This window comes from Cervus canadensis, chromosome 29 (assembly GCF_019320065.1).
Source record: "Cervus canadensis isolate Bull #8, Minnesota chromosome 29, ASM1932006v1, whole genome shotgun sequence".
NCBI classification, from domain to species: Eukaryota; Metazoa; Chordata; class Mammalia; order Artiodactyla; family Cervidae; genus Cervus; species Cervus canadensis.
In genome coordinates, this window is record NC_057414.1 from 37900454 (window position 1) to 37919097 (window position 18644).

Sequence of the window (18644 nt, forward strand, 5' to 3'; positions counted from 1 at the left end):
TTTGATCTCTGGTTCCTCTACCTTTTCTAAATCCAGCTTGACCATCTGGAAGTTCACGGTCCATGTACTGTTGAAGCCTGGCTAGTAGAATTTTGAGCATTACTTTGCTGGCATATGAGATGACTGCAATTGTGCGGTAGTTTGAACATTCTTTGGCATTTCCTTTCTTTGGGATTGGAATGAAAATGGACCTTTTCCAGTCCTGTGGCCATTGCTGAATTTTCCAGATTTGCTGGCATATTGAGTGCAGCACTTTCACAGCATCATCTTTTGAGGGCATCATGCTACGTGAAATAAGTTAGTCAGAGAAAGACTAATACTGTTAAGATCTCACTTATATGTGGAATTTAAAAAAAAAAAAGCAAACTCAGGAACAGCAAGTAGAATTGTGGTAGCCAGAGAGATGGGGAGGAAAGAGTGATGGTGGTCAAGGGTACAAACTTCCACTTAAAAGATGGATAGGTTCTGGGAATCTAATATATGGCAGCGTGATGTCTATAGCTAACAAAACTGAACTGTGTACTTGAAAATTGCTAAGGGAGTAGATTTTAAATGTTCTCGTCATCTGCTTCTGCTGCTGCTAAGTCGATTCAGTCGTGTCCGACTCTGTGTGACTCCATAGACGGCAGCCCACCAGGCTCCTCCGTCCCTGGGGTTCTCCAGGCAAGAACACTGGAGTGGGTTGCCATTTCCTTCTCCAATGCATGAAAGTAAAAAGTGAAAGTGAAGTCGTTCAGTCATGTCCGACTCTTCATGACCCCATGGACTGCAGCCTACCAGGCTCCTCCATCCATGGGATTTTCCAGGCAAGAGTATCGGAGTGGGTTGCCATTGCCTTCTCCATCTCTCCAACTGTACACACTAAAAGAACTATGTGATGAGATAGACATATCTCAGTCTATTTTGTCTGCTATAACAGAAATACCATAGGGTGAGTAGCTTATAAACAACAGAAATTTATTCCTCACAGTTCTGGAGGCTAGTAAGTCCAAGATCAAGGTACTAGCAGGCTGGGGATCTGGTGAGATAGTTCACTTCTTAGACAACTGTCTTTTTACTCTATGTTCCCATGGTGGGTCTGAGTTTACACCTGAAGAGATTACGGGGCATGCCTTCCAATGCAACAAGCCGTAAGACCTAAGACTTTAGTTTTCAGCCATGTCTCCACCAGATACTGGTCTGCAAGGAGAGAGAAGGAAGTGACATCAAGAAGGAACAAAGGAGGAAGAGACCCGCCAGCCTTCAAGTTCCTGCATCTGCTCATTCCCAATCCCCTCCATCCCCACCTTCTAGGGGTCAGATTGTCCCACCTCTCCTTGAATTTAGGGAGGCAACAAATTTCTCCTTTTTCCTGAGCCAATTCATGTTTACTCCCATGCAACCAATATGGCTTCCATCCCACTCTTTTTCCCCTGGGAAGGAAGCGGCACTAAATTGTAGTGGAAGGAATTTGTACTTCAGAGTAAGCTCCTTGAGAAGACGTGGCTAAAACAATATGTTATGCTATTTGAGCTTTAGAAACTGTCAGAAACACTGCAGAGAGGATAAGAGACTAGGCTGTCGTCTCAAACACCAGAGTACATTCAGGCTGCTATTGTCCCGGAGGACAAAGGTCTTAGATCTATTTGAAAAAAGGAAACAAAACCACAAACACTCTATGTTCATCTTCAGTTCACTCACTCTTGACATAATAACAAAAAGGACAATTGATGAATGAAAATTCTCTTCTCCGTCAGCCATGCTTTCCAATTTTAACATTTTACAGTTGCATTTGTCTTTTAGAATGCAGTCTGCACATTCTTATGGTTCAAAATTCAAGAAGTTCAAAAAGGGATACAGTAGAAATTCTTTCTCTCATCCTTGTCCCTGGCTCAGTTCTTCCTATGCCCTCAGGCAACCAGGGTAGCCAGTAAAGAAATTTTTCCAGAGATACTTTCCATGAGTACTTGGCACATGACAAGTCACTCCAGAACTTAGCAGCTTCAAGTAACAAGCATTTGTATCCGCTCTAGATTCTACTGGCCAGCTGGGCAGTTCTTGGCGAGGCTTACTCAGTGGGACGGATGACCTAGAATGGCCTCAGTCACGTGTCTGGCAGTTGGCAGGCTGTTTAGACTGGGGAGTCTCCACATATCGGAATCTGGCTTAATGTCAATGTCAGCCTGAGTGACAGACACCCATCTCCCAACATGTAGCAGGCTAGTCCAGCCTCCTTCTTGTGACGACAGGAGATTCCCAGCAGTGAAGGCACGCTCCAATGCACGAGCACTCTTTGAGCCTCTGCCTTTATCACGTCTGCTAATGAACCTCTGGCAAAGCAAATTAAATCAAAGCAAATGGCCACGTCCTGATTCAAGGGGTCTGGAGAAATAGACTCCATGTTTTGATGGCAAGAGTGTTATTTTTTCTTTTTTAAAATATATTTGTTGTTGTTGTTTGTTCGTTGGTGTTTTGGCTGCGTTGGGTCTTCGCTGCTGTCCTCAAGCTTTCTCTAGCTTCAGTGAACAGGGGCAACTCTCTAGTTACAGTGCACAGATTTCTCATTTCAGTGGCTTTTTTCATTGCAGAGCACTGGCTTTGGTAGTTGCAGCACGTGGGTTTAGTTGCCCCGCTCTGCGTGGAATCTTCTTGGACCAGGGATTGAGTCCGTGGCAGGCAGATACTTAACCACTGGGCCACCAGGGAAGTCTGGAAAGAGCTTTAAAATCACATTGCAAAAGGGCATCCATTCAGGGATGAATAGAATTCATGGCTTTTTTCTTTTTTTGCAGTCTACCATGGCGTATGTTTGTTAGTATGAGTATATCAACTCTGTGTGTGTTTATACTTTTTCCTATCCTTTTTACAGAAATGGTAGCACTCTGGTCTATGGCTTTTCGTAAGTATTTAAAACTGGTTTTACAAACCTTGATGTCTACTATAACATAAAAGTTATATTATAGATGGTTAAGACAGATTGTTGTCAAACAATTGGACAGGAGATTTATCTCTTGATGTCAAGTGAAATGGAAGGGTCTGTTATTTACGATAGAGAATAAAACAGACTTCACTTTAGTTTTACTGGGTACTTTTGCCTTAGTTGACTCATCAGCTACTCAAGGATCTTGGTATAATTCTCAAAGATGGCAAAGTCAGTTTCTCACAGAAGTACTCACACAGTATCTGAATAACCACAGTCCTTTTTGGTCCAAGGATTTCCTTCAAGGTCTCTGTTTAATGTGTGTGTGCGTATGTGTGTGTGTGTGCTCAGTTGTGTCCAACTCTTTGTGACCCCATAGACTGTAGCCCCCCCAGACTCCTCTGTCTATGGAATTTTCCAGGCAAGAATACTGGAGTGGGTTGCCATTTCCTACTCCAGGGGATTCTCCAGACCCAGGGATCAGACCTTACATCTCTTGCATCTCCTGCATTGGCAGGTAGATTCTTTACCACTGAGCTGCTTGGGAAGCCTAATTAGATGTCAGGGAGTGTTTGACAGGAGGATTCCTACCTGCTCTCTCTCATGAGTCCTTTGTCCCTCTTCAAGCGGAACAGCACACTGTTCCCAGGGACTGAAGTCATTGTGCGAGGCAGGCTTGGGTCTCTTTACGACAAAACTCCTTAGTCTCCTTCCCCTTTCTTGAGATGTGGATTGTCTCCTGACCTTGTGACTATTATTACCCCTTGTTCCCTTGGTAACGGTTGCTGTACGTTTGGTTTTCTGATCTCTATCATTGCCAAAAGAAGTTTCTTGTACCACAGCCTATATATACTCATAGAAAAATCATAAAGCTCCTTTGCTCCATCAGAGCTTAGGTCCCCGTGTCTTTTTTGTTTCTCTCTCTCTCTCTTTTTCTGGCTGATTCCCTGGAGCGTGGAGACCCGTCGTGCTCACTTTCCTGCCCCGGCTTCTAAGACCCTCTCGAGAAGGCACTTTGTGCCTTCACCCCCTCTAGGGGGCGCCTGTGCCTTCATGAGCGATACAAGTCCTGTGTCAAGGGCTTTATTGGTCCTCTGCGTAAAGCAGGGAATATCAGCCTCTTTCTCTCTTTTACTTTCTTATCGTTGACTCCGAACTACCAGGTTCCAGTCCATTAAAGGACCCCAACAATTAGAGCTGATTCCCTTCTCAAAAGAAGACTCATCTTTCAGTTATCCTTTGTCCAAGATCAGACTATCCTCCTTCAGGTCTCAAATGTCACCTTCTCCAGAAAGTTTTCCCACCCAGAATACAGGAGTACCCCCTGAGACTTCCCTGGCAGTCCCGTGGTTAAGACTCCATGCTTCCACTGCAGAAATCACAAACTCAATGCCTGGTCAAGGAACTAGGGTTCTGCATGCTTCATAATGTAGCCAAAAAAAAAGTACCCCACTTCAACTCCCAGCTTTCCCTTCCTTTCCAGCTTCATTCTTTCCCATAGCACAGTTACCACCTGACCAGGTATATATTTATTTGTTGATCTGCTTATTATCCATCTATACTTAGCTCTAGGATATTCTCCTGTTTCTCCTGTATCCCTGCACCTAAAACAGCACACACATAGAAGGCCCTTGATGCATATTTACTGAATAAATGAAAATAGCCAATATTTCTGCATATTAGTTTCCTTACTATACCCCAATGACCTCATCTATAAGATGGAGGTTTTTTTTTCCTGGGCTTCATCACATGCCATGTGGCATCTTAGCTTCCCGACCAGGGATCAAACTTGTGCCCCCTACAGTGGAAGCAGGGAGTCTTAACCACTGGACAGCCAGGGAAGGAGACTCTGAACATCTCCTTCAGAGGGTTCCATGCAAAGTGTATGTATGACATACTCATATAACGCATGACATCTAGACAGACATCTATTGCTCTGTTGATCGGAAAATGCACTCACAGGGAATTCCCCAGTGGTCCAGTGGTTAGGATTTGGCACTTTCACTGTCGGGGCCCAGGCTTGATTCCTGGTCAGGGGACTAACATCCTGTAAACCATGTGACTTGGCCAAAAAAAAAAAGAGAGAGAGAAAAAAATACATTCACAGCTTTCATTTATACAAGGGCGTACACTTCATAAGAGCAAGTGGTCCTTGCTCTTTTCCCAAATGTCTTTTCTTGGGACATTTGAACTTCAGTGTGTATCAAAACCTTGTAAAAAGAAGAAATTTAGGTTTTTATAAGGTTACTCTGGACTTCCCTTGCAGTATAGCAAACCAAACACATGTACTTGTCTTCTTCCTCTCTTGATGCTCCACCAAAATTAGAAAAAGGAACAGCACAGGGAGCTCAGTTCAGTGCTCTGTGATGACCTAGAGATGGGGGATGGGTGGGAGGGAGGCTCTAGAGGGAGGGGATAAATGTCTACATCTAGCTGATTCACTTTGTTGTATAGCTGAAACTAACATAACATTGTAAAGGAAGTATACTCCAATAATAAAAATTAAATTAAAAAAAGAAACAGAACTAAACTCATAACATTGAGGAGAACAGCATGGGCCATCAGTGGATGGTGGATTTCAGTGCATTTCTGGAAGATATAAACTGGATAGAAATGCCTTGATGGATGGAGTGGAAGAAACCACAGCCAAGCATAAGCACTGGCAGATACAGCCAACCCACTGAACAGAATGCCAGGAAGTAGGATACCTCCGGCAGAGAGTGGAAGCAAGATGGGAAGGCTGTCAGGGAATAATGCAAGTTCATCTGTTGAGCAACCGTATCCATCAGCTGCCACCACACCCATACCCTGTTCTTCCTTCCTCATTCCTGTGCCAGTGGAGAGCCAGCCATTTAGACCTAGCCAAAAAGTATATTCTCCAAAGAAACTGAACTAACTGTAGCTAAAGGGAGTGTTGGTGCCCCAGAGGAGAGGCCTCTCCCTTCTGCCATTTAAGGTTTCACACAACCCAAAGGCTAACTCCTCGCCCATTCACTCATCCTAAAGCATCACATGAAATCAGTAAGTCCCACCCAGGTACATAGATGGACCAATCAGGAGAGATGCTTTGTGGGCAAAGAGGAAATGCCTACTGACCACTATGTATAATAGCCAAACTTGCCTTCTTTGATAGATGTGAAACCTCAGCCAAGGATGAAGACCAGCAACATGGAAGAGAAAGAAAACCATTCCTACACAGAAAGCCAAAGTTGGCTGTTCATTGGGGGCTGGGACATTCTTCTTAGAAGGGGGAAAGACAGACCAACAGAGAAAGAAGAAGTAAAGGAGGAAGGGGAAACATTTACTCATCATGTACATCTGCCCTTGGTAGAAAGCACAGAAGTGATAAGATCAACCCCTCACTTCTACTTATAGGGATGGGAGAGGACTTCACAGAGAGAGTTTATCTGAGGGATTCTCAGATGGTGTGACAGTTAATTTTATGTGTCAAATTGGTAGTGCTACAGTGCCTGAAAATTTGGTCGAACACTATTCTGGATGTTTTTGTGAGGATATTTTTTGGATGCGATTGATATTTATTTATTCATTTTGAAAGAGTATTTATTTATTTATTTGTCTGTGCCAAATCTTAGTTGCGGCATGTGAACTCTTAGTTGCAGCATATAGGATTTAGTTTCCTGACAAGGGATTGAACCCAGGTCCCCTGATTTGGGAGCTCAGAGTCTTAGCCACTGGACCACTAGGACAGTCCAGAGATTGACATTTAAATTGGTGGACTTTGGACTTCCGTTGTGGTCCAGTGGTTAAGAACCTGCCTGCCAATGCAGGGGACATGGGTTTGACCCGTGGTCTGGGAAGCATCCCAGAATTGTGGTGCTTTCAAATTGTGCTGTTGGAGAAGACTCTTGAGAGTCCCTTCGACTGCAAGGAGAGCCAACCAGTCAATCCTAAAGGAAATCAATACTCATTGGAAGTACTGATGCTAAAGCTGAAGCTCCAATACTTTGGCCACCTGGTGTGAAGTGCTGACTCATTGGAAAAGACCCTGATTCTGGGACTGAAGGCAGGAGGAAAAGAGGGTGGCAGAGGATGAGATGGTTGGATAGCCTCACTGATTCAATGGACATGAGCTTGAGCAAACTCCAGGAGATAGTGAAGGACAGAGAAGCCTGGTGTGCTGCAGTCCATGGGGTTGCCAAGAATCAGACACGACTTAATGACTGAACAACTGGGAAGATTCCACATGCCTCGGGGCAACTAAACTCGAGAATGACAACTACTGAAGCCCACGTGTCCTAGAGCCCATACTCTGCAGCAATAGAACCCACTGCAATTAGAAGCCCAAGTACTATAACTAGAGAGCAGTCCCTGTAGCAACAAGATCCAGGGCAGCCAAAATAAACAATAAATATTAATAAATATATTAGTGAACTTTGAGAAATGCAGATTGCTTACTCTCCATTATGTGGTTGGCCCTCATACAATCAGCTGAAAATCTTAATAGACGAAAAACTGACTTCCCTCAAGCAAGAGGGGATTCTCCCCAATAGATGGCCTTTAGACCTGACCTGTAACTTTGGCTCTTCTCTGGATCTGCAGACTTCCCACTGGGCAGATTTTGGAGTTGCCAGTTTCCGTTATCATGAGAGATAATTCCTTAAAATAATCTCTCTTTCTGTTTCTCTCTCTCCCTGTATATTTATATATGTTCTGTTTCTCCGGAGAACCCAAATTAACACAAATGGATATTTCTGGCCCTCTCCAAGGGCACTCCTGGGCCATTTTGCTCATGGCAAAGATGGGTATTTGACAGTAGATGTTAGAGAGTCAACCAACGACCAAGTTGAGACAGCTGTTCTATGCCGGGGAGGCAGAAATAAAACCAGGAAATTGCTTGTCATAACAGAGGTGGTTTAAGAGCAATCTTGGGCACGAGGCTAAGCCCTGGGGCTGTGGTGATGAGCAGTACTCTAAGGAAGAAGATAGTAGAGTCATAATTTCTTTATCTCAACTGTCCCAAATACTTCCCAGAAGCGTGGCTGCTAAGCGAGGACCATGCCTGGTTGGCAAGTCAGGGAGGGCTTCTCTGAGGAAATGATAATTATCTGAGATCAAAAGAGGAGTGGGAATCAACCAGCAATGGGGGAAAGCCTTCCAGCTAGAGGGAACGGCATGTAAGAAAACCCAGACTGGGAAGAGGTTTGCAGAGCTGAGAAGTCCAGTGAGGCTGGAGTGAGATGGATGGAGAAGAAAGTGGTGCAGCTGAAATTGAAGCAGTAACAGGAGGAGGTGGGAAGAATCTTGTAGGTCAATGTAAGGAATGTGGGCAATATTTTAAGGCACCTGGAAAATGATGGACTGGTTTTCATCAGCAAAGTGGCCCGAGTATTTCTTCAGCAACTTTTCCTGTCTTCCCCCTCCCTCCTCTCCTACTGCAACTTGACTAACACTTATGTGAGGGTGCTGGATATTTCCACAGGTCACAAAAAATGCTCTGCTCATTTTTTGTCAGACTTTTTTCTCTCCATTCTTCCATGTGAACAGTTTCTATTGTTACGTCTTCAACTTCACTGATCTCTTCTTCTGCAGTCTCTAATTGGCCATTTATCCCACCCAGTGTAGTTTTTGATTTAGATATTGTAGTTTTCATCTTGCGGAGTTTATTTTGGGTCTTTTTAAGAACTATCTTTCATTTCTCTCCTCATCTTGCTCTTGTTTCCCTCTAGCTTCTTGAACCTGTGAAACAGAATTTTTTTTTTCTTTTTAAAATATCCTTGTCTGCTAATTTCATTATCTCTGTAAATACTGAATCAGTGAATAAACTCCATGAGATGAAAACTACAAATCTAAATCTATAAAGACATAGCAATAGAAACTGTCCACACTGAAGAATGGAGAGAAAGAAGGCTGACAAAAAATGAGCAGAGCTCATTTGCTCAAATGCTCTGTTCATTTTTTGTGACCTGTGGAATTATCAGTGACTTGACAAATTGGGGAGGGAGGGGAGCCACAGTGCTCAATCTGTTAAAGGAAAAGCCCTTTTATTTTATTTCTTTTTTGGGCTACACCTGTGCGTGCAGGATCATCATTCCCCAACCTGGGATTGAACCTGTACCCCCTGCATTGGGAGCACGGTCTTAACCACTGAACTGCCAAGTAGCCCCTTCTTTATTTCTCTTTTGAACTGAGGCAAAATTCAGGCAACATGAAATTAACCACTTCACACAATTCAGTGCACACTTTTAAATGCATTTAGTTTTGTGCATTTATAATTAAAATGCACTCTTTATAGTGTTGTGCAGCAATCACCCTGTCAAGTTCTGAAAGATTTTCATCAGCTTGAAAGGAAACCCTGTATTCAGTGACCAGTCACTTGCCATCCCCCATCCCACCCACACCCCGGAGAGAAGCCCTTTTTTGCCCAAGATTTCTGAGTGCCAGGGTTGGCACTAAGAGGACTTTTTTGAGCGTTTGAGGCTGGGTGGAAAGACACATGAGCTCTAGGATCAGACAGGAGCAGGTTCTAAAGCCAACTGTATCACTTTTCTATGTGACCCTGGTCTACTTGTTTACCCTTTCCAAGCCTCAAGTTGGGGATAACATCTACTTTGCATTCAGTGTTTAAATATCTGGAGGGGAATACTTCTTAAGAATTGAGACTCAGGAATGGTGGCTCTTGGTCCTCACAGAGCCCCCTGTCTTCCAGGGTCTCCACAGAGGGCTCTACAAAGCTTAAACTTGGTCATGCTGTCCTTCCATCAGCCTTTAGTAGCAGGGAAGCCTAGGGAACTTACATTCAAGCTTATTTCAGGACATCAGCCTCTATTTGCAATACATACTTATTCCTGTGCTTGGCTTGTAGATTCTTAAGAATAAATGAATACAGAAGGCAGTTATTTTCTCCCCAGGCAATTCTGGAGAGGTGTTGGGAATTTTTTTTAATTACTTCATTATTTTGGCTATGCTGGGTCTTCGTTGCTACATGTGGGCTTTCTCTAGTTGCAGGGAGCAGGGGTCACTCTCTAGGTGTGGAGCTCAGGCTTCTCATTGCAGTGGCTTCCTGTTGTGGGGCGCAGACTCTAGAGCTCACCAGCTTCGGTAGTGGTGGCACACGGGCTTAGTTGCCCTGAAGCTTGCGGAACCTTAGTTCCTGGGTCAGGAGTTGAACCAGTGTCTCCTGCATTAGTAGGCAGATTCTTAACCACTGGACCGCCAGGGAAGTCCCAACATGTTGGGAATTGAGTCTGAATTCTTCCACTCAAGTTTCATGATGGCAGAGGAAAGTGAGTGGGAACCCTGGGCATGGATCATGTTTATCCCATGGCCTTGTGTGCCCTCAGAGGCACTGACCCCCAGTCTAAGAGGTACAGCTGTGGCATAGTCACTGGGCTCCTTGCCCTTCCCCAATGGGAAGGAAACTCTCCGCCATGTTCTCAGGGCTTTCACAATGTGCACTCATCACTGTTGGTCACGTGGGTTCCAAGCTTTCCTAGGTTCTGATCTGTGAGTCCATAAGTGGATTCTGAAGGTTGGGGATGATCTGGTCTGGGCTTTTAGGCTGAAGGAGCAAACTGACAGGGCCTTTGGGTTCTTGGGCATTGAGCAACTTCAGAGAAAGCTTAGCAACACAGTCTTAACAAGCTCTGGAGTCCCAAGGTGAATGCAGAGCTGGCCTTTCTTCAAGAGCCTACTGGGGGACTTCCCGGGTGGTGCAGTGGCTAAGACTCTGTGCTCCTAGTGCAGGGGGCCCAGATTCGACCCCTGATCAGGGAATTAGTTCCCACATGCTGCAATTATGGAGTTTACATACTGCAACTAAATATCCCAAGTGTAGCAACTAAGATCCAGTGCAACCAAATAAATAAATATTAAAAAAGAAAGGAAAAAAGGAAAAGAAAGAAAGGAAAGAAAAAGACCTTACTGGGCACAGCAGAGCCAAGCAAAGGACCTGTGGACCTCGAACTCCTGGGAATGATTGGATCTGGTCCTGCAATCAGACAAGACAGTTGTTTCCATTGCCAGTGGTCAGACATAACCCACCCTGTTTAAGACAGTCCTAGCGAGAGGAGAGGTCCCCAGAGCTGGGATGAGCTGGAGTCTGTTTCTGCGATGCTGGTGAAGTCCTCAGAATGTAGTTCTGGGCCCTGGGGAAGGCTCTGAGGTCACAAAGCTGTGACTTATTCAGAAGACATGGTTTGCTGGACTTCCGAGTTTTGGGAAGAAGAGGCCTGGGTTTCTCAGGGGCTGGGACTTGGAGGTGCCAGAAGCTTGGCCAGATCCAGGGTCACGGAATTTCCAGTGTGGGTTTTGGAGCTCTTCTTTTATTAGAGCTCCCCCAAATCTTGTCAAAATTCAGTAACAACCTCCTGACTGTTTGGTGGCAGGTAAGACAAGGTCCACTGATAGCTCATTAACCAGAACACTGAGTAAGGCACCAACATGAGTCTTCCTGAAAGGCTTTTAGCATTACAGAATGAATGCCTGGGATGAGTGCCATCAGCAGCTGTGCAACTCTTCCCAAGTCTTGGGCTGATCCTGGAGACCACCTCCAGCAGCAAAGGGGTGCCAGAAACCCTGATGACCAATGGGTCTCAGTTTGATCACCTATGTGAAAAAAAATGTCCCTAGACTATCTGCTAGTGAGGACTTGTTTCTCCCTGTCTCTCCTTTTTCTCTGTCAGAAGACTTCTGGAGAAACACGTAGGGTTGTTCATTTGCTTTGTTCATCCAGGGAGGGGTCAGCCTTGGCGTTTGTTCTAGTAGTTGTTTTCCCTGCAGGCTTGGGTGATGAGACCCATCTTATGGAGAGCAGGAAGGTCGTGAAAGAAGGTACACAGTGCCACGTGGGTGGATGAGGAGAGGACACCTGAGATCTTAGAAGGGGAGGCGGCCCCCTCTGGAACTGGATATTCAGCAGACCCAAGGGTATATGATGAGTATAGGTTTGGATATTCTGAGTATGAGAAACTTGTGTTGAAGAGGAAAAGTTAAAATTTTACATAACCTCCTGCTCCTTCTGCCTCTGTAACTCAGCTTCCTCCTTGCAAATTTTGGATCACGTAAGTCATGTGGTCTCAGAAAGTGAGGACTCAAAATATTAGGAACTGGAGCTTATCTCACTTATCCCTGTCCTGCTCTTTGCAATTGCCTAGCCCCTGCGAACCTGCTTAATCATTCCTGTCCGTGTAAAGGTCAGGATACCCCTCCCCATCTTGACTGCTGTTCCCGCACGGGCGAAACCCCTTAGTTTAAACCACCCTATTAGCAGCTAGTGTTGCCCACTATAGTCTGTCTGTAAAAATTCTGTAGCCTCTTTGTTCGGGGCTCAGAGCTTGGAGTGTTAACTCCTCTGGGCCCGCTGGCGTAATAAACCTGAGTTCTCCAACTCTCCGAGTGTGGCGCCTGATTTCTCGAATACTGGTTTCTGCAATAATGTGACACCCAGGCAAGACGGTCTGGTCAGCAGTTGGAGAGGGAGCTCCGTTTAGAGACATAGATCTTGGTGCTGTGGGCCCCTGGTGGGTGAGTGAAATGGAGGAGCAACTGAGCCGCCTCAGGGACACTGTGACAGTGAGGAGGAGGGCCAGGGGAAGGTCCACAGTGAGGAGCTGGGCAGACAGCGAGCAGAGGAGAATGAGAAGACAAAGCTGGGGTTGAAGGAGGAGAACCAGGAGAGGACAGGGGCCTGGGAGCCTGGGCAAGAGCATGTTTCCAAAAGGAGGAAATGGGCAACAATGTTTAGTGCTTCCAAGAAGCTGTGAACAGAGTCCACTGGGTTTTGCAACATGGGACCATTGGGATGATCACAGGGAGAGCAGAAACATTCCCAAAGCACAGGCTAAGTCCCAGCCTGTGCTCAACCACCCCTGGGGAAGGCCCAGCATTTTAGACCCTGCCTAGAGAAAATAGTGTCACAAACCATCATGTACCCACGATTGCTTAATTCTCCAAGGACTTAAGAGATGATGGGTGTCACTTATCAGGTGCCCTTGTTGCCACTTGGCTATTCTCAACATTGCTTTCTGTTCTTGTTCTTCTTCCCCTTGTGCTTCAGTGACCCCAGTGCTTGGATTATAGACCTAGATTAGATGTCAGAAAATGTGATCCCCGTTGCTGGTGGTAAGAGATGCCAGCGATTAGTGTGTAGCAGAAGAGAGAAAGGATAGTTTTAATTTTATTATTTATTATGAAAAATAGAAAATCTATACAATAGTAGAGGGAAAATACACAATGTACCTCCATGTACCCATCGTCCAGTTTCAACAGTTTTTACCTTATGGTCAGTTTTTGTTTCATCAACAAACCACACGTTTCTCCTCGGTAGAATTTTGAAGCAACTCTCAAGCATCATACAATTTCATCATCTGTAAGTATTTCATTATGTATCTCGTAAAGATTTTTTTAAAAAGCCCAAGACAATTATCACACCTAAAAAAATTTAACAGCAGGAGAAGACAATTTTTATGTGGATAAAACATAGGATAAGAAGTAGGGGATCTTTTTTTAAAACAACAACAACAACAAAAAAGCAATTAGCTGTGCAAGACCTCAGGCAAGACAGTTAACTTTCCCATAGCTCTGTACTTACTTACATATAGAGATAGGAGTATTTGCCTCAGATAAATAACATTGATTGTATTTATAGGAGGGCTCTATTAGCTAAAAAAAAAAAAAGAAAGAAAGAGAAAGGTTTTTTTAGAATATTTATTTATTTATTTGACTGTGCAGGGTCATAGTTGCAGCACACAGGATCTTCAATCTTCATTGCAGTATCGTAGGATCTAGTTCCCTGACCAGGAATTGAACCTGGGCCCCCTTCATTGATAGTGGAGAGTCTTAGCCTTTGGACTGCCAGGGATGTCCCTAAAAAAAAAAATTTTTTTTAAGTAGTTTTGTGTCACAGAAATAGACCCACAGACATAGAAAACAAACTTAGAGTTAACCAAAGGGGGAGGGATAAAGTAGGAGTCTGGGATTAACAAACTACTATACATAAAATAGATAACCAACAAAGACCTACTATATAGCACAGGGAAGTACACTCAACATTTTGTAATAACCTCTAAGGGAAAAACAATGTGAAAAAAAATAGAAATATGCATATGTATAACTGAATAACTATATAACTGAATAATACATACATATGTATGTAGAACTGAATAATACACTGGAAATTAACACAACATTGTATATCAACTATACTTTAATTAAAAAATTATTTGAGATTTGGTAATAATTTTTTTACCCTTAACTCGGCTTCCCTGGTGGCTCAGATGGTAAAGAATTCGCCTGCAGTGTGGGAGACCTGGGTTCGATTCCTGGGTTGGGAAGATCCCCGAGAGGAAGGCATGGCCACCCACTCCAGTATTCTTGCCTGGAGAATCCCCATGGCCAGGAGAGCCTAGAGGGCTATAGTCCGTGGGGTCACAAAGAGTTGGGTACAACTGAGCGACTAAGGACACATGATATTATTTTAAAGAACTTAAATAAAGGAAAAGTTTTATGTAGTATAGCTTTATGTCTTAAACTTTCAAAGCACTTTCATCTGGCCTTTTATTTACCTGTATAACCAAGGTAGGGAAAGGTAGGTGTTATTTTTCAGGTAGAGAAATGGAGGACCAAAGCGACTAGTCATTTGTTCACAGACAGGAAGTTCAGGGATTCAGCCAGAGTTAGAAGGGTTAGAACTTTGTGGTCGATAGGAAGCCAGCCAAGGCGAGCATGAAGAGAGGGCACCCACGATCCCCTTGGAGTGCCCCCTCAACTCTGTCCTGCCACTTGCATGACTTGGGGGACAGGCAGTCCTACCTTAGCCCTTTCACTTCCACAAAAGTTCTGGCCTCAGAGGGGTGGGGAGGTGGAGTTTGAATACCTCTAAATGGACAGTATCTTTGCCATCAAATAAAGATTTCTGCTTTAATTCTTTTGTGGGGGACGGGGTGGGGTGGTGGGAAATCGGATGTGGGTCCTGAGGCATGTGGGATCTTAGTTACCCGATCAGGGATGGAACCCATGCCTCCTACCAGGGAATACCCTCTACTTTGATATTAATATCCCCCCCCCTTTTTTTTTTACTTTGCATTTGCCATCCCATTAATTTTTAACCTCTTGGGGTCATTTTGTTCCAGGTGGGTCTTCTGTAAGCAGCATATGGTTTGACCATTGTTTCTCCCCCCATTCTGAGTCTTTTCACTGGGGGAGCATAAATGATTGATGACTATTGCCTAATTGATCGATTTGTGGTCTTCCTACCCCAAGCCCACAACCCCAGTCTCATCATGAGAAAAACACCAGATAAATCGCATGTGAGGAATGTTCTACAAAATATCTGATCAGTACTTCTCAAAACTGTCAAGGTCATCAAAATAAGGAAAGTCTGAGAAACTGTTACAGCCAAGAAGAGCCTAAGAAGGGATGACAAAATGTAACATGATAGCGACGGTAAGATTCTGGAACAGAAAATGGATGTTACCTTAAAACCAAAGGACTCTGAATAAAGCACAGACTTTTTTTTTTTTAAGCTGTCCCATAAAATAACTCTGGCCATAAATGGCTTTACTAGTAAATTCTACCTCACATCTAAGGAAAAAACAATGCCAATTCTACACAAAATCTTCCAGAAAATAGAAGACGAGGAAACACTTCCATTTGTATAGATAAATCATTGTTGTTTAGTCACTAGGTCATGTCTGACTCTTTTGTAACCTCATGGACTGTAGCCCGCCAGGCTCCTCTGTCTATGGAATTCTCCAGACAAGAGTACTAAAGTGGGTGATCATTTCCTCCTCCAGAGAATCTTCCTGACCCAGGGATCCAACCCGTCTCCCACATTGCAGGCAGATTCTTTACCATCTGAGCCACCAGGGAAAATCACACACACATATATAAACAAACTGTAAAAGAATCATTAACCTAAGTGTAAGAATGGAACAAACATAGGAGAAAATCTAAGGGACTTTGAGATAGGAACAGATTTCTTGACTACACAAAATGCCATAAACTCTAAAAGAAAAAAATGAATAAATTGGATTGGGTTTGTCAGGCGAGTGTATGCTCCTTAGTTCTTTGTCTCGTCACAACAAAGATTTGGAGTGACGGACATTAAAGTCCCCTTGGCGGGTCATAGCTCTCGGAGGACAGACCGTGTTATAGCTCTCAGGTCTCAAACAGACCGAGTTATAGCTCTTAAATAAATCACTGATACAGCTCAGTGTCACAGCTCTATGTTATTTAGATAATAGCAGGAAAATCCATCATTCGAGGCGTGAGGGCACGTTGACCCAAAGATGCGAAGAGAAGAGCACACCATCACACGGGAGAGAGAGAGGGCGAAGAGAGCTTTGGCTCCTCTTCTTATATGTTTCTCTGTCCCTGGGCCTGTCTATGTAAATTGGTCCAGCCAGGAGTATTGTTTGTTTTACCTGAGGTTCTCACTCTGGACCTTGGACCTTCCTTTGTTCTATTTTCTCGGTCTTTCCCTTCCAGGTCTTTTAGCCACCACCATTCTGGACTCCTTTTCCCTATTCTAACCACCTAACAGGTTAAAGTTATAAATGTTTTCTCTTCAAATGATACCAAAAATAAAATGAGATGTCAAGACAGACTGAGAGAAAATATTTGTGAGACATATATTCATCAAAGGGCTTGTATACCTAATAGTAAAGAACTCTTACAACTCATTGATAGGAAGATAACAACCTAAGGAAAGTTGGCAAAATATTCCAATAGACACTCACCAAAGAACATATGAAAAGTGAAAGTCACTCAGTCATGTCCAATTCTTTGCAACGCCCCCTATGGACTGTAGCCTGGCAGGCTTCTCTGTCCATGGAATTCTCCAGGCAAGAATACTGGAGTGGGTTGCCATTCCCTTCTCCAGGGGATCTTCCCAACCCAGGGATCGAACCCAGGTCTCCCACATTGCAGATGGGTTCTTTACTATTTGAGCCACCATATGAAGTGGCATATATAAGTGGCATATATGAAGAAGCCATATATGAGTGGCAAATAAGACCTTCACCAAAAATCATCTATATGAATCATATATATTTGGTGAAGAGTAAATAACATCATTAGTCATTGGGGAAATGCAAATTAAAACAATGAGATGCCACTGCACCCACCGGAATGATTAAAATTGAAAATATTGAGAATAACAAGCATTGACAGGAATATGGAGCAACTGAAACCCTTTTGCACTGCTATTGGGAGTGCAAAATGGTCCCAGCACTTCAGAAACCAGGAGGTTCTTGTAAAGTTAAGCACAGATTTACTACATGACCCAGCAAATCCACTCCTGGACATTTTCCCAAGAGAGAAAGAAGTTCATACAAAGACTTGTATGGAATTAAAAGACACTTGCTCCTTGGAAAAAAAACTTTGACAAATCTAGATAGCATATTAAAAAGCAGAGACATCACTTTGCTGACAAAAGTCTGCATAGTCAAACTATGGTTTTTCCTGTAGTCATATATGGATGTGAGAGTTGGACCATAAAGAAAACTGAGTGCCAAAGAATTGATGCTTTTGAATTGTGGTGTGTGAGAAGACTCTTGAGAGTCCCTTGGACAGCAAGGAGATCAAACCAGGCAATCCTAAAGGAAATCAACCCTGAATGTTCATTGGAAGGACTGATGCTGAAGCTGAAGCTCCAATACTTTGGCCACTTGATGGGAAGAACTGATTCACTGGAAAATACCCTGATGCTGGGAAACACTGAGGGCAGGAGTAGAAGGGAGGTCAACAGAGGATTAAATGGTTGGATGGTACCACCAACTCAATGGACATGAGTTTGAGCAAACTTTGGAAGATGGTGAAGGACAAGGAAGCTTGATGTGCTGCAGTCCATGAGGCTGAAAAAAGTCAGACATGACTTAATGACTGAACAAAGACTCATGCAACAACAAAGACTCATACATAATGTTCATAAGAGGTAAAAACTGAAAACAATCCAAATATCCAGACCCTGGTGAATGGAGAAGCTAATTGTGACTATCTACACAGTGGGATACTACTTAGCAGTGAAAAGGAACAAACTGGGCTTCAATTGAGCTTTAGATCTTCCCTAGACAAATCAAAGCTAACCCATTAGGCTCCTCTGTCCAGGGGAATATCCAGGCAAGAATACTGGAGTCAGTTGCCATGCCCTCTCAAAGGGATCTTCCCAATCCAAGGATCAAACCTGTGTCTCTTATGTCTCCTGCATTGGCAGACAGGTTTTTTACCACTAGCACCAGCTGGGAAGCCCCAATATGTACATAAGTTTTACCTCAATAAAGCCTATCCAGAAAATTGGGCAAGGGATTATAAAAGATGCCCTCAGTGGATTACCTAGGTGCCAAACACCTTTTCCCTACCCTTATTTATAACAAAAGTCCTGTCTCTCTGTGATATATGGAGGTAGTTACCTCTGCCAGGATGGTGACTCTTTTCTTGCTTATCTGTGGGCATAAGGATCCCAAAGTGATCAGGAATGCACCATAGCTTTACAGCTTAATGAGACTCTAGCTTAGTCTCCTGCTGGCAGTTCTGCCTCTGGAAACCAGAATCTAAACCCACATTCCTCATAGCTGCAGGATTTGGATGCATAAATTCCCCAAGTTCAGTCACTGGTGATAAGCAGGGCCTCTCACTTCTACCCCTGATTCTTCGGCTCTTGTAATTCTACCTTTTGGGAACATAGCACCTTATAAAGGTCATTAATTTAGAGTTTATACTGCATCTTGGCAGATGGCACCCCATTCTTGTAAGGTATTGCTTGCAAGTAGCAACTTGGATGTACTTT